The sequence below is a fragment of the Danio rerio genome, chromosome 19 (assembly GCF_049306965.1).
Source record: "Danio rerio strain Tuebingen ecotype United States chromosome 19, GRCz12tu, whole genome shotgun sequence".
NCBI lineage: Eukaryota > Metazoa > Chordata > Actinopteri > Cypriniformes > Danionidae > Danio > Danio rerio.
Window position 1 is genome coordinate 24924177 of NC_133194.1, and position 19677 is coordinate 24943853.

Genomic DNA, 19677 nt, shown 5'->3' on the forward strand with positions numbered 1-19677 from the left:
TATTCTGATGATTTTTGGCATAAAAAAAATATTATTTTGACCCATACACTATATTTTTGGCTATTATCAACAATACACCCATACAACATGAGGCTGTTTGTGCAGTGCAGGGTCACATTTAAACTTTAAATAATTAATATGTGTAATAAGTATATCAGAACTTACATATACCGAGAGATTATAATATTCAAACCACATACTGCCCTCTGGAGTTTAAAAGAATCCCTGACTGATACAAATTGTTCTTAACGAGAATACGACAGTAATAAATAGCAGACTTCCTTTTGTAAACACAGTTTTGAAATTGTCTGAGTGCCTCATCTGTATCTCATGAAGAGATTGTTTAATCCAATAGCTCCAAACATCTTTCCTCATTCCGTGCAGCTTCATTAAAAGATGGAATGAATTATTACTCGCCCATAAAACCTCACACAAGTTTTAAATATGCAGTCTGTCTCCTATTTAAATCTGTTTCAAGACCTCAGGTTTCACAATATGTTCTGATTTCAGATATTTTAAAAGAATTTGGTACACTCTCTGCTAAAAAAATACCAGCACATGTAATTTGGATGCTAGTGTGTCTATCGCAGATAAACGCTCAAATTGCTAAACCATCATTACTACCACATTACCTAGCAGGCACTTTAATGTCAAAATGACATAGAAAACACGCCAAAATGCAACTTTGATGTCGATTTGATGTCAATTAACAAGCTATATGCCAAAATTACATCAAATTGACATTTACTGTAATATCGGTGTAAAAAGTATGTCAAAAACTGAGTAGATGAATGTCCTTGTCATCCATTTTTGAATAGTTTTTTTAATGTTAATGTCAATTTAATGTTGTTTTGACATCAAGCAGGCTCATAACCAGCCTGGTGAAAGTGGTGGTTCTTTTTCCTCAAAATGTGGACCTTTTTGCAGTTATTTGCTTTATTTTCTATTGAATTATGATGTTTAAATACTTATTAAGCCCTATTTTTGGCTGGATTAGCTTGTCGGATGGGCATCATATGTTTTGATGTACCAAAACACTTCTTAAAGTTTTATAAAAAAAGAAATATGAAAACAAAACTTTTTTTTTTTTTTTTTTTACTTTTTTCAATTAGTAAAAAATAAGAATCTGTAAAAGTTTTAAATGAAAATAACTGTAGCCTATTGTCATTCATTAGGCAAGTAACAAACTGGCCAGGACATTCAGCTGTCAATTTGGGATGCTGAATTTGGCACTTCAGATTGACACAGGATTCCACTTGGTCTTAAAGCCTCTTCGATGGGTTATTATCAGAGTTTTTTTTTTTTTTTATGATGATGTAGCATTAAAAATAGGACAAATGAGTTAATGTAGGGGACAAATTAGATTAATAACATATATTATAATATATTAAATATATTATAATATTTTTGTCTTGTTATTTTGGTGGTCTAAACAGCATCCATGTGTGGATGTCAAATAGATGTCAGGGTTTTGACTTTAAATTGATTCTCATTTTGACTTATTTTTATATTGTTTTATATTAAAGTTGTTTTGACATTAAATACTAGAAGGTTAACTACCTTAACCAGCAAAAATGTTTCAAATAATTGCATATACCGTCGTCCAACACTACAATAAAAAGTGTCAATAAACAAAAACAATATATAGTGTTCAAGTAGATGAATCTGAATAAATCAAAGTACCATATTTACATGCACATGACACGCATTCACATTGTTATAGTTTACAAAAACAATAACAGTATCTTTTTAACCCATTTTGTAAAGGTTTGCATTTTCTGGCCCCAGTTTCAGTTTCCTTCAGTTTAGTCTCTTTATTCATCAGGGCATATGTTTTACACAGCGGAAGCCCTTCCAGCTGCCACCCAGTACTGTGAAACACTCATACACACTCATTCGCACATATACACTATGGCCAATATTAGTTTATTTAATTGATCTATCTTGCATGTCTTTGGACTGTGGGGGCAACCGTAGCAGCAGGAGGAAACCCACACAAGCACTCCATACAGAAAATGCCAACTGACCCAGCCAGGACTCGAACTAGTGACCTTCTTGCTGTGACATTACTAACCACTGAGCAACCATGTCACCAAATAATAAAAATGATTTTGGTTACCCCAGTGGCAGTTTATTTTGATTATTTTCATGAAAATTTTATTCTGATTTATTACTGATGAAAACAAGACCATATTTCTTGCTTGTCTAGAAAATGCAGGTTGGTTTCAGAATTTCTAGATATTTAGACAAGAAACAAGACACAAATTCAAACAAGAAAATCATTTTTTTGCAGTGTAGATGACATCCAAATGGCTATTTTTGCTTAAAAACAGCTTACTGTATATGGTTTCAGGGGGTTGGTAGGATAGTAGGTCCGATACGTTGCTTGGATGTTGATAGGTGGTTGTTCAGAGGATACGGTCGTTATAGGTGTTTGCAAGGGTTATTGGTTGATGATTGGATGTTATGGTTGGTTGCTATGTTGTTTAAATAATAGAAAGTTGGTTGCTTAAATACAGCTTAAAATAGGTAAAGTAGCATTTTCAAAACGGCTGAGAATCAATTCCTCTTGATAAAGAAGAGAAATGAACATTTACCAAGTGAAAACCGCCAAACTTTCTCTCAGAAGCCAAGCCACAAGCAGTGCGCAAGTCCATCTGCAAGTCATTGCCTGACTCTGAAACTGATTTAGGGTGAAGCAAGGTAAACAAAACCCTTGTGTAGTCTGAACCCCCTGAAGAAAAGAGCTTTAAATCATTCTGATTTCCTAAGCCTCAACCGGGAACATTTCACCAAGCACTGACAGCATAAAACAATTAAACTTGCTTCATACAAACAAATATCCCAACGAGCAGCACACTGCCATTCAAACTTGTAATAATATTCACTGAGAGACATTTTAGACTTCACACTCATTTGAGTATCTGACAGTAGCTCTGTCGGGGAGTGCCTATCAGATAGAGAGAACATTGGAGAGGACAGTTCATAAAACAAACTGTATGAAAGGAGCTCATTGAAAGCCTCTGGCAGATAAAGTGTTCCTAAAACTTCAGTTTCCCTTCGCAACTGGCGCTTCTCACGCATTCCAGCATTTGGTTTATGGGGTGGAATTTATTGCACATGGTTGTTCTCCAAACCATTCAACACACCCCTGCACTTTGACATGGGGCAGTGGAAAAAAACTCAAAAACAGGACAAAAGGCATGTGAGCACAAAAACTCTCATTTGTACATGCTAACTGTATGTGTAGGGGCAAACTAAATCTAACAATCACTCAGATTCAGCAAACACACATAGAAACTGAAGCCCAACACAAAATCTTTCTTTAAAATCTATATGTATTATAAGTCAATAATATTAACTAATCCAGCCTGATCTCAGGAGGAAACGTAAACATTTTATGTATTATCCAAAAAAGTGGTTAATTCACTAATTAATACAATTTAATTAGTGTGAAATGTAATTTATTTTTTAAAGAGCCATGCCCTTCAACTGCAACCCTTACCCTACTCTTCATTGGACGATGATAATTATACAAAAATGTATACCAGAGATGCCCAAAGTAGGGCCCGCAGGCCAAGGTTTGTCCATTGTAACCTTTGATTTGGTCCATTATCCCATCTGAGAGGAGAACTGAGTTTAATGGAGAGGGTTGGGGCGAATGCCCTTAATACAGAGATTGTCATTTCTAATTTAACGTAACCTTTTTTGTTTGTTTTATTGCTGAGCTAAAAAAGCTAACTGAACTTACAGTAAATGTTAAATTAAAATAAATAATGTTAAATTTAGGGGCGAAGCAGTGGCGCAGTAGGTAGTGCTGTCGCCTCACAGCAAGAAGGTCGCTGGTTCGAGCCTCGGCTCAGTTGGCGTTTCTGTGTGGAGTTTGCATGTTCTCCCTGCGTTCGCGTGGGTTTCCTCCGGGGGCTCCAGTTACATGCGGTACAGGTGAATTGGGTAGACTAAATTGTCCGTAGTGTGTGTGTGTGTGTGTGTGTGTGTGTGTGTGTGTGTGTGTGTGTGTGGATGTTTCCCAAAGATGGGTTGTGGCTGGAAGGGCATCCGCTGCGTAAAAACTTGCTGGATAAGTTGCCGGTTCATTGCGCTGTGGCGACCCCGGATTAATAAAGGGACTAAGTCGACAAGAAAATAAAAGTTTAAATGTTTAATTTTAAATAAGTAAATGAATCAGATTTTTTAAAATGTAAAGACTGTTACTGGAAGGATAGAGGACTATGCAGAAGACATCAACAAGCAAATAAAGGCAAAAACAAGTGTAATTCTGACATAAATGAGATTTTAAATTTGTTTTTTTTAATTGTAATACGTTCATTAATAAATGTAAAAAAGAACCTGTATTAGTAACATAAAGCAAGGTTTTCTAGTCTTTTTTTAACAATTAATAAATAAAGTAGGAAATTACCTATGGCAGCTATATTTATTTACCTTCGGCCCACTAGCCTCGTCAAGTTTGGTTTTTGGCTCTTCAGAAGAAAAAGTTTGGGCACCTCTGATGTGTATGAATTGATCGTACAAATTAAAACGAATTAGCCGATAATTTCAAAAGTTACAAATTGCAGTGGAATTGCATTGACTAAACACAATGCACAATGTGCAAAACTGATGTTTATGTTTTTGGGAGAATACTTATGTAGCTTACTTATATTGTATGTTACTCTCGTTTTATCTATGCAACACAAATTTTTTACAATTATTTGCTATTCATTTATTCATTTTCATTTTCTTTGTTTTTTATTTATTTATTTAAAAAGCGCATTAAAGCTGAGATACAATCTTAAAGACGACAATACAACACTTACTATTACAATTATCAGCACTTTTAATAGTTTATTTAACAGACTTATAATATGCTGTTGTTTTATTTGAGTTTTTATTCCAAAATGACCGCCCTCTAGTGGCTGTTTCCCAAATTACACTAGAGTGTCGCCTCTTGGTCATTCTAAACTTTGTGCAAACTCCACACAGAAATGCCAACTGACCCTGCCGAGGCTCAAATCAGCGACCTTCTTACCGTGAGGCGAGACCCTACCCACAGAGCAACCGTGTTGCTTTTTACGCTACTTTGTACACCCTAATTTTTCAGCAGTTATCATATGATAGATCAGAAAAGACTGTTTTAACATGTTTAACAACTCAAACTAACTACTACAGCCATATTATATCTATAGGGCAGCTACAAACAATTCATTTATTTTCCTACGGCTTAGTACCAATTTATCAGGGGTCGCCACAGTGGAATGAAGGCCAATTACTCTGGCGTTTGTTTTACGCATAAGATGCCCTTCCAGTCTCAACTCACTGCTGAAAAACGCAATTAACAATTATTTTGATAACTGATTAATCTGTTGATATTTAATTTAATTTTCATACACACTAACTTCCTTTAGGGCAGGGGTGCCTTGCTCTTGGAGATCTACCTTTCTGGAGGAATCAGCTACAGCTTCAGCTAGCTTGGTTGCCTCATAGCAAGTAGGTCTCTATTTTGAGACTGCCTTTCTATGTGGAGTTTGCATGTTCTCCCCATGCATGTGTTAAATATTTATTTCTTATTATTTATGTTCGAGTTATTTATGCTTTTTTCATTATTAAAGTGTCACATGTTTAATGTTTCTTTTTCTATAAAGTTTGAACATCATCACAATTGTACATGTGCTAAAGCAAAGTGTTTTGACTGGCAGAACCAATAGGAGAATTACCAATCTATGTCACACATGATGTTACACGGGTTCAACCGTGCATACCAGTTGCAAAAAAAGACTGGTTGCAATAGCAAACATGCGCTGTTGTGCGGTAGGATGTCAAATTCAAAAGTAGAAAACTTAAATTTTAGCGTACACCACACTGCTTTTAATGCCAACCGCAGATGTATTCGGCTAACAGCCATCATAAAAGCTGAATGGAGTGAGGACCTAGTTAAAAATGCTCGATTCTGCAGTTCTAATTTTATATCAGTTAAGTTTACGCTATGCCGAATCATACACATCACTCATTTTTGTTTGCAGCAATGATTTCAGCAAAATTTGTTAAATATGGTTAATTAAACTGCAAACGGCGATACAGTGACGCAGTAGGTAGTGCTGTCACCTCACACCAAGAAGGTCGCTGGGTGGCTGGTTCGAACCTCGGCTCAGTTGGAGTTTCTGTGTGGAGTTTGCATGTTCTCCCTGCATTTGCATGGGTTTCCTCTGGGTGCCCTGGTTTCCCCCACAGTCCAAAGACATGCGGCACAGGTGAATTGGGTAAGCTAAATTGTCTGTAGTGTGTGTGTATGTATGTGTGTGTGTGTGTGTGTGTGTGTGTGTGTGTGTGTGTGTGTGTGTGTGTGTGTGTGTGTGTGTGGGATGTTTTCCAGAGATGGGTTGTGGCTGGAAGGGCATCCGCTACATAAAAACGTGCTGGATAAGTTGGCGGTTCATTCTGCTGTGGCGACCCCGGATTAATAAAGGGACTAAGCCGACAAGAAAATGAATGAATGAATGAATAAACTGCGGACACTGAATGCTAAGAATGAAATGTAAAAATGTAATGCCTTGCCATACAGGTGCAGTTCGCTGTCTAAATGCAGTTGCTTTGCTTGTTGATGATTACCCAGGCCTTGTATAGCGCCGTCTACTTTCCTTGTCTTTGGCAAAGCAGAACCTCGGTTTTTAGCACTACAAAGTTTTGAATCTGGTAATCATGGAACATTATTTTTTGCACATGACCACACAGAACAATATTGTAGGCATCCAAAGACTTGTAGGCTTTTAAATTCTCATAAAATCACTTGGAGTTTCAATGAGATATATTTGTATATGTATATTTTGGGCTGGATGCTTGGCCATTTTAACGTCCACTTTAACGTTAATTTTGCTGAATATAGTAATGTAATGTAACGTGCTTATTACTTGGTGACAAGCTGTTATAATACAAGCTGTTAAAATACGCTGAAAGTATTATGTAAATTATGTATATAATATGTAATCAATATAACTGATCTGAGCTCGCTGTAAATGCTAGCGCTCCTGGTTTTTTTCTGCAACCTCGCTGCGCGCACATCCTGAATGTTTACAAACTGGTATTTCGTCTAAAACCAATAACCAATAATTACATTTTGTTCATTACTTTCAGCAGCTACAAATTACATTCATCACATGTAATCAGTAATAGCTTTGACATGGAAACATCTGTTAATATCACTAACATAATGTATCAATACATTTTTGTTGTAAGGTTAGGTAAATTCTTTCACTTCATTGTTGAATATTTTTGGAACAACTTTGATGAAAGGTTTTGATTAACTTCAAATGTTGAATATATATATTGATATAATTTAATTATATCATTTAATCCCTGATTTAATTTAGGAGTAGAATTGGGGTGTAAATAGAATACTTAATTCATTTCTGAATAGATCACACCTCTTTTTTTTTTAACAAGGATTTTCAAATGATAGCACAGCTGCTCATACTTTATTAAACAATTAAAGTAAAATTAGTTTTAGTCTTAACTACCAAGACTTCCAGCCAAACAGCACACCATCAGTTTAAAATTAACTTATCTAGAAGCGTGTGATGTTGGTGATGGGAACCTAATATAATCTAAGCAGGGGCAGGAAGAGATCCATAGCAACAGGAGAGGATGCAGGAAGGCACAATGAATGACTAATCAGTGCAATATCCTCATGAGATGAACATTATTGGCTGCCGATGTGAGCAAGTGAGTCAGCACTCCGAGCACCTGAGGGGTGTGCTCAATAACCATCCACTCAAATGACCCATACACACAATGACAAATGACTGCATGCGTCTAAAACAGCGGTCAGAGCCAAAAGTGGCATGGTCACTAACAACATTGGAAAACAGAGATGAAAACTGAACGAAGTAAATCTAAATATAAAATGTAAGCATATTATGTAGAGTAGGAACTGAAAATAGCTGATATCCATTGAAGCACTGTCCTTTGGCACTAAAGTACTCAAGAAACGTAAATCATAAGTTAAATATGAAATAATGTAATTAAAAATGAATTACTTAAAAAAGAAACTGAGGAGAGGCTCAACTGACTTGGAACAGTAAAAATCAAGCACCTCTCCTTCTAAACACTTAGCAATATTCAAACAATCACACATACTATACATTGTCTTTCCCTCTGAACAACCACATAGAATCATTTCAGCAGCAATCTACAATGTTCAACTATCCCACAAACTACATAGCAAAGCCCTAGTATCCTTCTGCAATGCCCTACTGTCCTATCAACCACTTACAACCACCTTTAATGTTCTACAATATTACGAGCTATCTAGCAATGACCTTGCAACAACCTGCAATAATTTAACATCCAACCAACCACCTAGAAACACTTTAATACCACCTGCACAATCAGACCATACCACCAACCACTTAGCAACCACTTTCAACAATTCATAGCATCCAATCATCCAACCAAACACCTAGCAACCACCCACAACAATTGAATCTTCCCATCTTCAATGACCTACATAACTACCAAACCCCTTGTAACCACCTATATTGTCCTATGATATCGCTAACCTAACTAAAAATACCATAGCAACAGCAGTCAACCATCCTAGCAACCACACATAACAACAGTATCTTCCAAAAAAAAACACTTAGCAACATCCAAACAACCATCTGCAAAAGCCTATTATTTATTTAACCAACTACCAATACCATAGCAACCATCCACAACATCTGATCATCCAACTGAACACCTAGCAACCACCCACAACTATTGTATCTTCTTATTTGCAAGGACCTAAAATCCTACTAACCCCCATAACTACCTGTAATGTCCTAAGATCTTGCTAACCACCTAAAAACATCATAGCAACAGCAGCTATTCAACCAATGACCTAGAAACAACTCATAACAACTGTATCTTCAAAACAACCACTTAGCAACATCTAAGCAACCATCTGCATTGGCCTATCATCTTTTCAACCAACTACCAAGACCATAGCAACCACCCATAACAACTGTATCTTCAAAACAACCATTTAGCAACATCCAAGCAACCATCTGCATTGGCCTATCATCTTTTCAACCAACTAGCAAGAGCAAAGCAACCATACCTAACATCCAATTATAAAACACCATATATACAGCAGTCATTCAACCAATGACCTAGCAACCACCCATAACAACTCTATCTTCCAAACAACCACTTAGCAACACCCAAGCAACCATCTGTAATGGACTATCATTTTTTAAACTAACTAGCAAGACCAAAACAACCATCCATAACATCCAATCATCCATCTGAACACCTAGCAACCACCCATAACTATTGCATCTTCCTATCCGCAAGGACCAACAATCCTACCCCTGCAACTACTTGTAATGTCCTATGATCTTTCTATAGTTATAACTTCCTTAAAAACACCATATATACAGCAGACATTAAACCAATGACCTAGCAACCACCTATAACAACCGTATCTTTAAAACAACCACTTAGTAACATCCAAGCAACCATCTGCAATCTTCTATCATTTTAGCAAACAACAAGCAAAACCACACCAATCATCCATAACATCCGTACATCCAACTGAACACCTAGCAACCACCCGTAACAATCGAATCTTCCTATCAGCAAGCACTTACAATTCTACCATTCCTATTGTAACCACCTACAGTATAATACCTTATGATCTTGCTAGCCACCTAGAAACAGCATAGCAACAGCAGTCAACCAATCAAAGACCTAGCAACAATCCATAACAACTGTATTTTCAAAACAACCACTTAGCAACATCCAAGAATACAACTAGCAAGACCATAACAACCATCCACAACATCCGTTCATCCAACTGAACACGTTGCAACCACCCATAGTAATTGTATCTTCCAATGAACCACCTATCAACATCCAAGCAAAGTTCCGGATTGGCCTCCCACCCTACCAACCCCCTGTAACCATCTATAATGCCCTATCATCTTAGTAGCCACCGAGCAACATCCTAGCCATAAACCACAATCCTACCTTCTGACCAACTATCTAGCAACCACCCTCTTTATCCTACTGTTCACCTACAGTCTATTAACAACCAAATAGCAGTTTTTCAAGGACTAACATTTCCTTCACAACATATAAACATTTGTTTGTGAAAAAAAAATGCAATATGAACATGATAACCTTGTTTGCCCCTAAATTTAGAACCAATTATTTTTAGTATTGCTTTCAGATTAGTTTCCCTTTGCCGCTTAAACAGTTTGCAAAACATAGAAACTGCATCCTTAATTTGAATGAGGGGAAAGTTCATTCAGCATCTCTACTGCATTACAGGTGCCACGCCAGTGTGAATAACTGTATTACATTACCACATTACTCATGTTGGAGCCTTGGAGATCTCTTCAAGCAAGCAGATATGTCAGACACAAATAGCTTACGTACACTAGGAACTGAAAGTAGCTAAGCAAGCAATGACCACAGACACAACATCCATAGAAACGCAATGTGGACAATTACAGGACTCAGGAAATTTTAAAAACACACAAACCATTTGGTAACTTGGTTGTGTTTCTTGACCACCAAATAACTTCCCCAAACTTTACCAACAAACATAATGACGAAAGGAAACTCAGCAACCTGTGATCAGAGCATGTGCATAAGTGAAATGTACTCTTCTGCCAGTCAGAAATATGATATGCATGACATTTGCTGCTTCAATTTACACTTACAACATATTATTAAACCCTTTACAGCCATCAACATTAAAAGACTGCATGTACACGTTGATTTAAGCACACATTTAAAAGGTCAATTCACCCAAAAATTAAAATTATGTCACTATACTAACCCCTTTACTTGTTCCAAACCAGTTTAAGTTCCTTTTCTCTGTTGAATACAAAAGAAGATATTTTATAGAATGTTGAAAATCCATAGCCATTGACATCCATAGTAGGGAAAAATACTATGGAAGTCAATGGCTACTAGAATCCAGCTCTCTTATTTGTGTTTATTAGAAGAAAGAAACTGGTTTGGAACTAATGAAAGGCATGTGAATAAATGTTCATTTTTAGGTGAACTGCCCCTTTAAGTGCATAAATTAGACACTGGTGTAATAGTTAAAATGATGTTTGCTGGTTTACAAAGAGAATCCTGGCTGAGTCAGATCCTGGACTCCACCAATGTGGCGAGATCTTCAGTCGCCCAGTCTCGAGGACTTCTCTGAATGATCATGTGGTATCACACAACTATCTTGACCAGGCTTGGCACTGCCACACAGGCCTTGGCTTAGTAATTTAACTGCCAATTGAGCTGAAATGTCAGTTATATAACAAAACAATGAAGAATTAATAGCATATGGCCCGGTGAAGTCTAACATTTCCAGATGAAGTGGGTTTGTTGATGCCACAGAAGACATTTCTAAGAGAGATGTTTACTTATTTTCAGTGTATTTTAATGGAAAACAGGCTATCTAGTTATTTTTAAACTGCTGTGTCAAGTTGTCTCGCAAAAATGATTACTTTTTACATTTGCTGCCAATATCTTGCTACTTCATCTTGGTTACAAACTTCTGAATTATAAACTACCAATCAGAATATTTTTTACTCCGAAAATTAATCCAAATTGATAGTAGAGAAATTTATAGTGTCAGGAAAAATAGTTCATTCAAATGAATACTGTTTTTTTTGCATGTTTCATTCATAAAAGAATCCTGCTATTTTTTATTGCATTTATAAAATATAGCCTGGCTCGCACTGTGTTATTTTGGTCGTTTTTTGTCAAATGAGACACATTTTTTTAAATCCTAAATGATTCCTAAAATTCTAGGCTAAACTCTGTGGTCCTTAATTGATAGTTTGAGTTAATCACAGATGATCAATAATGGTCACTGTGATTAAATTTTCCCTCCAATGAAATTTCAGAAGATTTCCTGCAGTGTGACGTCTTTTATGATGAGCATTAAAACAAGAACCAATAATAGCACAGTATCTGATGACACAATCAATGCGGCAACATTAAACCACCTAATGTCAAAATGTAGTTTTTTGGTTCTTGTTTTATTATCCATGAATTTTACTGAGTGAAAATAAAGATACAGATTGTTTATGCTTGATGCTAAATATTATTTCAGAACACGAGTTACGGAACGTGTCGTAGGTTGATGACTTTAATCTCCAGATGAGTCTTGCATGTGTCTGTGTTTTGATTGCCATTCAGTCTTACATTGTGACAACTGAGAACTTGCATTGTGACATGGGGATTATTTCTGTACATTATGACAAGCTAAAATAATAAAATATTATTAAAATTTAAACAGTTAGCCAGGCTTTAGGCTGTATAACTGTTGTAAACATTAATAATAATAATAATAATAAAAGATATTTTTAGAACAGCCCATTGGAACAATAGAATGACTTATGGAGGATTGTGGTACTGGAGTTATGATAATGAAAATTTAATTCTGTAATAAATCAAATAAAAAAAATAACAGAAAACGTTCATATTATCAAATTAATAAGAACTTTGCATTTTATTGGGATAAAAATTATTTTATTTTGTCTGTTATGACCTAAATACATCATCTTTGAGCATAGACATCAAATATTTGAACAGAAGTTATTTAGTAACTAGTTCTATAAAGGCTTTTTTTAATGTTCACTTAATTTGTTCTCTTTAAAACATTTCAAATTCATAAAGATTATAATATTGGTTGATTTGTGTTTATTAGTTCAGTCAATATTAATCATTCTGAATGTTGAATGAATTTGAAAATAACCTTTCATTTAACTAGTATTAACTTAGTGTTTTTTGCTGACTTCATACAATGTGTCTTTAAGGGATAGTTTGCACAAAAATGAACATTATCTCATTATTTATTCTCTCTCATGTAGCTTTAAATCAGTGATTTAAAGTTAAAGGGGTGCCCAAACTTTTTTCGTATGAAGGGCCAAAAATAAATAAATAAATAAATCATTGGTACATTAAATTTGAAATGACAATCTCTAAATCATTCTCAGATGGGATGGTGGGACAATTTAAAGGTTACAATTGTGTTGTCATTTATGTACATCTGCTTCAAAGCACACCATGCTACTTGTTGGTGCTTTTTAATCAGAACTTCATAAAGGCTTAAAGCCATGTGACTTCAAAAGACCAAACGTTACCCATGTTTTTAATACTTTTTTGAGAGGACTGAACCAACATCATACCAGATGAGCAAATTTGTTGTCAATGTACTGGTGCCAATTTTCTCTTCCTTACCAGACTCCAGACAAATTCCCACACCTAGAGCTTGAACAGAAACAGCAACTTACCTGAAAAACAAGAAAAAACAGCAAACATTAGCAACATTTACACATTACTTCAGGGCAAATTCTCCCCACCCTCAAAACTGTTCTAGGAGGTGTTAGCTGGAGTGCTGACGTATAAACTGACGTCTGTTTTATGGTCAAAGTTGTTAAACACATCAGCCAGGACCTGGCTCCTTCAATGTGCTAACCATTAAAAAGCAGGCAGGGAAGGAGAATGTGGCTGAAACAAAAGAAAAATAAAGCTCAGGAAACCGCAGTCGTGGCACGAAAGGTTCCCATGCAGGATGGTAGTTCACTCACAACATTAACCCTCCATTAGACACAATAAACCCCCTGCCGGGACACAGTTAGCAGGAGCTTCATGTTATTATCTTTGTGAGGCCACCACCTACTGGACAATGCAGGTATGAGATTTGAATGAATGTATTATTGCAGTAACCAGAACTGAACACACATTCTTGAAGTGTGTAATCTATAATCTTACAACATTATGGTGATTTGACTTTCTTGTAATGTCTTTATTTGTGAGTCCCTTTAGATAAAATAGTCTGCAAATGGAACTGAGGTAATGTATGTAAATATTGTCCAGCTATATGCACCACCATTAGCAAAATCACATTTTACAGCCTACAAAATGGTTAAAAAGTTTTAATACTGAAATATTTCATACTAGGAAATGCTGACAAATGTTTTTTTTTTTTGTTTTTTTATCACATTTTTCATCACCCAAGGTCGCTTCTTCAAATACTCTTGACCAGGGTAAAAGCACTTGACTGTGGTTTTATTGTATTTGGCTGGTGTTCAAAGGAGAGATGGAATGAATGGGAGGAAAAGATGAATTATAGGTTCAATTATTTGGTGTGAGTGGAGAGGAATGAAAAGATTCAATAATGACCTTGGTTTGAACAGGGCTTGTAGAAACATGAAGGAATTATATGACATACAAAAAATATAATTTACTTATCTACTCGTAATGTAAAAGATCTATGACAAGTTTTGAAAATCTACATTGTACAAAACACTGAAGTAAAGATTAGTGACTTTTTATGTGAAACATGAAAGCTTTGCATTACAGTGAATGGTCTTTAAATCTCTTAAATTTTAAAAACAACATTTTAGGCCTTAACAGTCTTAAATTGACCTAAATATAGTGTTGCAGGCCTGAAATCATTTTAAACAGATCTTAATTTCCTTTGTACATGTAAAGCTACTCGATCGGTACAACCAACAATCTAAAAAAAATTGTTTAACAAAAGTTAATTTTTTTACTCTATTAACCAATTTGGTTTAATTATCTTTCCTGCAATTACATTTGTTCATAAGTATGCATTTGGAAAATATGTGTTTGAATTTTAATGGGGCAAGTGAAAATATTTTTCAACTGGCTATTTTTCCTATAAGTCTAAAATTTTATACATGATGGTCTTAAAAAGGTCTTAAAAAAGTCTTAAACTTGTCTTGGTGAAACCTGCTGAAACCCTGCAATGAGAACTGGATTTGTAGCATGTTGGTGACAAATTTTAAGTTTAAGTAGTTTTGTGTCAAAGGTATTGCATTTTAGATTAATAGAAAGCTTCTTTTTGACTATATCACTAAATCGGAGAGCTTAAATCAAGAAGCAGATTATTCATCACAATCCATGAATACATCATTCAGAAATATTCAAACTGGATGAACAGATTCATTTAAAAAAAACTGACATATAATAATCATGTGTTCACAACTGCTTATTAATACAAGGAGTTTTCAATCTTGTAGATAGCACAGGCTGCAAATATTATCATCCTTGTGCAAGGAACCACCATCCTCTGTGAAAAATAACATCATAAATGGGTCAGAAACATTATTTAAAAATATTGAAAATGTTTTAATTACAGAATTACAATTACAGAATTACAATATATACTACTACTTATCAAAGAACTTAATTCATTTAATTAAACATTGTTTTTTAATAATCATTTTTTAAGAATAATCAGTCTAACTAATTTATATTAAATTGCTATTTATTATTTATTTGATGAATTATTTGAATCTAAACCACATTTTTGTATTCTTTTAAAATGATCCTTATTGTTAGAATATTAGATTTTTTCTATATTTTTGTCAACATTTTTATCTTTTTCCACAAATTTTCTAAAAGAAAGAAAAGAAATAAACAAAGAAAGAAAAAAAGAAAGAAAGAAAGAAAGAAAGAAAGAAAGAAAGAAAGAACATAAAATTGGGATTGTAACAATGGATTATAATTTAGTGCATGTGTGGGAGTGAATAACATACATTTTCACAATTGTAAAAGCTATAAAAAATACAAACCCACAACACCATTATTTATTATTTATTATAAAAGGTCTTTACAGCTTTCAACAGCACTTATCCAAACACTGATCAAGTAAGCACAAACATTACACAAAAAGACGCATTTTGCTTACATTTTCCCCTCAAAATGTAATCATCCATGGAAAGCATGTATTGTCCCACACCAACAAGATACAGTCAGCAAATGTGTTGTCAGTATGGCTGGACAATTAATCTAAATGAAAACACGAACGTAAATTATTGTAATTATTGATGTGAAAATGGCAAAGGCCAGAGGGTGTTCTCGAGCAGAAACTACAAATACCCACAAAGAAGAACCCCAGGAAATCCTCAGTAGTTACTGAATATTTAATTGCTTTCTTTGATCAAGCGTGACTAATAAATGTACGACTGAATCACCTGACAGAAGGATTTATTTTAAATACTTCCTTCAATGCTTAAGTTATAAAGTGAGCTTGAGTAAAATACTGTATGTTATTAAACATGGTATTTTGAAGTGCTTTCAGACTTGGTAGCATTTACTACACAAAGCAATACAATGCAAACAGCTGTCATATCGCAAAATGATTATATAATTTTCCTAAACATTCGATCAAATCAACTTTGATTTTGAAGATGATTTTGCATAGCTTGTCAGTCAATATGGCTCAGATTCTTTACTGACAATATGAGAATTAGATTTGACTTTGTTTAATTGCCCAGCCCTGTCAGTGAATTTATCCATAAAACAGTTTCACAATTTCAAAACTATATGACATTTCTTAGTGCCAAGCTAATTCTTGAAGCAGGTAAACTTACAAACCCAAGATCATTTAGTTGTTTTAATGTAAAAATATGATAAGGCAGTACCATTTTAAAATGTTTTTGAACTAAATGGTTCGCATTTTTATCTTAAAGTTTTATCACCTAAGCTGTTAGTACCTTAAAGTACAAATGTATACCTTTTATGGTAAAGGTGCTGCTCTGTTGACAATACTGGCACACTGTAAAAAGTTAAGTTGATTTACTTTTACAAAGTGAGTAAACTTGTTGCTTTTAAAGCGATTAGTTGCCTTTACTTTAAAAAAGTGACTAAACCTATTGCTTTAAAATTCTTCCGTAAATTAACTGTGCATATTTAAGTGAAGTTTCATAAACTAATTTCGAGAGGAGCACGTGATATGATTGTGCACCGCTGGCCACTCATCCGTAATCAGTAATAATCCAATCAGAATGATCCTAGCTTAGTATAAATGGATCACTTTCTCCACATTGCACTAATCTTCATTTTGGAAGAATCCCCCCTTCCACCCCATCTCCTCCTTTTTCTCCCCTTCTAAAGGGGGAGCGATCGAGACCTACCTGATCTCGGTTCTCCTGATATGCTTCTAGACCGGGCGGGAGCCCTGGGCTCAAATATCTCCGAGCTCAGGGTTCTCTCCCGGGACAGCATGCCAAACCTGCTATAAGTGCCAAGCATATCTAAGTGGGAACTCTTGAAACACATTAAGTCAACTTAACAGTTTTAAGTTACTGAACAATGGATTAAAATGCTTTCAAAGCAACAAGTTTCCTCAATTTTTAAACGGATAGTTTAAACGGATAATCCTTTTATCATTTCAACTCTCACAACTTCCCTGAGTTTTTACCTTCTGTTCAACAAGAAAAAAGTTATTTTGAAAAATGCTGGAAACCTGTAACCATTTCCATGATATTTGTTTTATAGAAGACAGTGTTTACAGGTTTCTAACATTTAAAAGAAATCTTCATTTGTGTTTATAGAAAAATTAAACTTAAAGGTTTGCAATTTCTTGAAGGAGAATAAATAGTAAGCAAATCCTTTTTTTTTTTTGGTAAAGTAACTTACCACGTTTTACAGTGTACCTTAATTTTGAAACGATAAAGCCTAAAATTGTAAAAAAAATAAAATAAAAAATAAAAAAAAAAACACAAAAAAACCAACAAGAAAATGTAATGAAACCATGGTGCACCAGAAAACTATGACAGAACAACCACACTGAAATAAACTACACTCAACTTCAACTCTGAAAACTGGACTGACACAATTTCACTTTACTAAAACTTCTATGTTAAGCTGCTTTGGCACAACCTACACTGTAAAAGCACTACATAAATAAAATAAAACAAAACAAAACAAAGTAAAATAAAATAAAATAAAATAAAATAAAATAAAATAAAGCACAAACATACACTTAGCCATTCAAAAGACAAATTAAAATACCAATAGCATGACAATAATTGTTCTATTGTGTCCTGATGGTTTTAATTTCACAGTGTCCGAAATGTGGCACAGCAGGGTGGAGTCAGAGAACAAATGACTGGAATGGCTGATGACATCATTATCAATTCCATCAATACAATGATATGGCTCACTCACTTCAGCCTCCACTCTGAAGTCTGTGTAGTCTACAAACAGTCTATTATGTCTCTACTTCCAAAAAGTAGAATAATATATAAATATTTATATTGCTCGATTACATCTTTCCATATTAAATGACATGGCAATTAGGCACAACATGATTAGCATTTAGCTCCTCATTATTGGGATCCTTTGATTGAAGATAGTGTTAAGAATGAAAAGTCAGTTTAACATTTGTCATCTTTGTGTTCCATATTTTTCTGTTAATATGATCATACATTTTCATGCACACAAACACACGCGTTCTGTCTGCAATGATAAATTATAAATTTTGTAATAAAAAAAAACTAAATTGCATACCGACCAGTGGGAAAACTCCCGACCATAGATATATGTATATGTGTTTATACTATGGCTCCTGATGGCCAGTCCTCTATTGCACCTTAGTCCCACATTCATTTCAAAAGAGAACTACTCTGCACTAAAATGGTTGCTCCATTGACGCATTCCTTTCAAAAGACAACAACAATGTAGGCATCGATTGTACTGTAAATATCTATGGCCGTGACATAGATTCCAGAGCCAACAAGAATCACATCATTCCCAGCCAGTGACATCATGTTCTAAACATTCAATCTGCATTCTCATAAAACTCTTCAGTTGTCTCTCAGTTTCTCTCAGGTGTTGTTGTTTGTTTTTGACCAAGTTGAGTTCAATTACAACAGTACAAGTAGAGCCATGCCAATCTCACAAATTCTGCTTCGAAAAGCTTCACTCTGTGCAGTAGTTCTTCGCGGTTTTCCGTACATAAACGTAATATCGCAAATAATATTACTTGTTTGTTGCTCAAAATGTGACGCCAAGCAACATTCTGGATAAACCGGCAGTCTCTGGGGCGAGGTGGCCTGTGCAGCCTAGGCAGGGTGCCACACGGGGCTCTGAGGACCCTCAGGAAAACACTGGAGGCCGGTAGTGGGACCTGCTGCCTGGGTTGTGGTGAGGGGGAGCAGTGTGGCGCACTCATCTTCTATATTAAACTACAGTTCAAACTTTAGTTTACTAAAGTTTAAAATAGAAACCATGGTCTGTAATGTTTTAACAATTTAACTGCTTGGGATCTTTTGCTTTGTTTTTCAGCATGGTTGATGAGCAAAGAAGGACTTTTTAAACTGCGTGTTGCACTGCAGTCAAGCCAGCCGTGCTTCAGAACAACACGGGTGTCAGAGTTCTGCTAATCTGGTCTCCTTGTTTTGGTGGCAGAGTCTATACATTAGTTCTATCTTGTCCTGTATGTTGTGCTCGTCTAGAGTTTTCTCAGGTTGAGCACTCGTTTTCCGTCATTGTGTCTTTATGGGTGCCGTCGTAAGAGTGCTCAGACCATGCATACTCCCGCTTGATGCGGGTTCGTGAGATCTGTGCGTGCTTGGGACGAGCGCTCTTGTACTTGTGTTTTATTCTGTCTGCATTACGCTGTTTCATTCTCAGCATTTCAGTCTGGTTGGTTTTGGTTTTGGTTGGCGCTGAGATCAAACATGCGCGTTGAATGTGTGTAAGCAGGTGTTGTGTCTTGTATCTGTTTATTCTTGTGTTGTCTAAGCACGTGGCTCTGTTTACATTGTGGCGGCGTGCTGCAGTATTGTGCTTTTATTGTTGTCTTGTAAATACGAGGTTAATGAGTTCTCCCGGTTTATGTGAGCACATGGCTTGTGGTGTTTTCTT

At 35.4% G+C, this 19677-nt stretch overlaps 1 protein-coding gene and 1 long non-coding RNA gene across 14 annotated transcripts in view; both read right to left on the reverse strand.

Annotated features, from left to right (window-relative positions):
• The window catches only part of pleca (plectin a), a 214024-nt gene that overhangs the window by 108622 nt on the left and 85725 nt on the right, over positions 1-19677 (reverse strand). The gene's annotated exons all lie outside the window — the stretch shown is intronic.
• LOC141379076 (uncharacterized) lies at positions 1393-6622 on the reverse strand. The gene is made up of 2 exons (XR_012395045.1): positions 4707-6622; positions 1393-4617 (listed from the first exon to the last, which is right to left on the reverse strand). It is a non-coding gene; the product is annotated as an uncharacterized lncRNA (long non-coding RNA).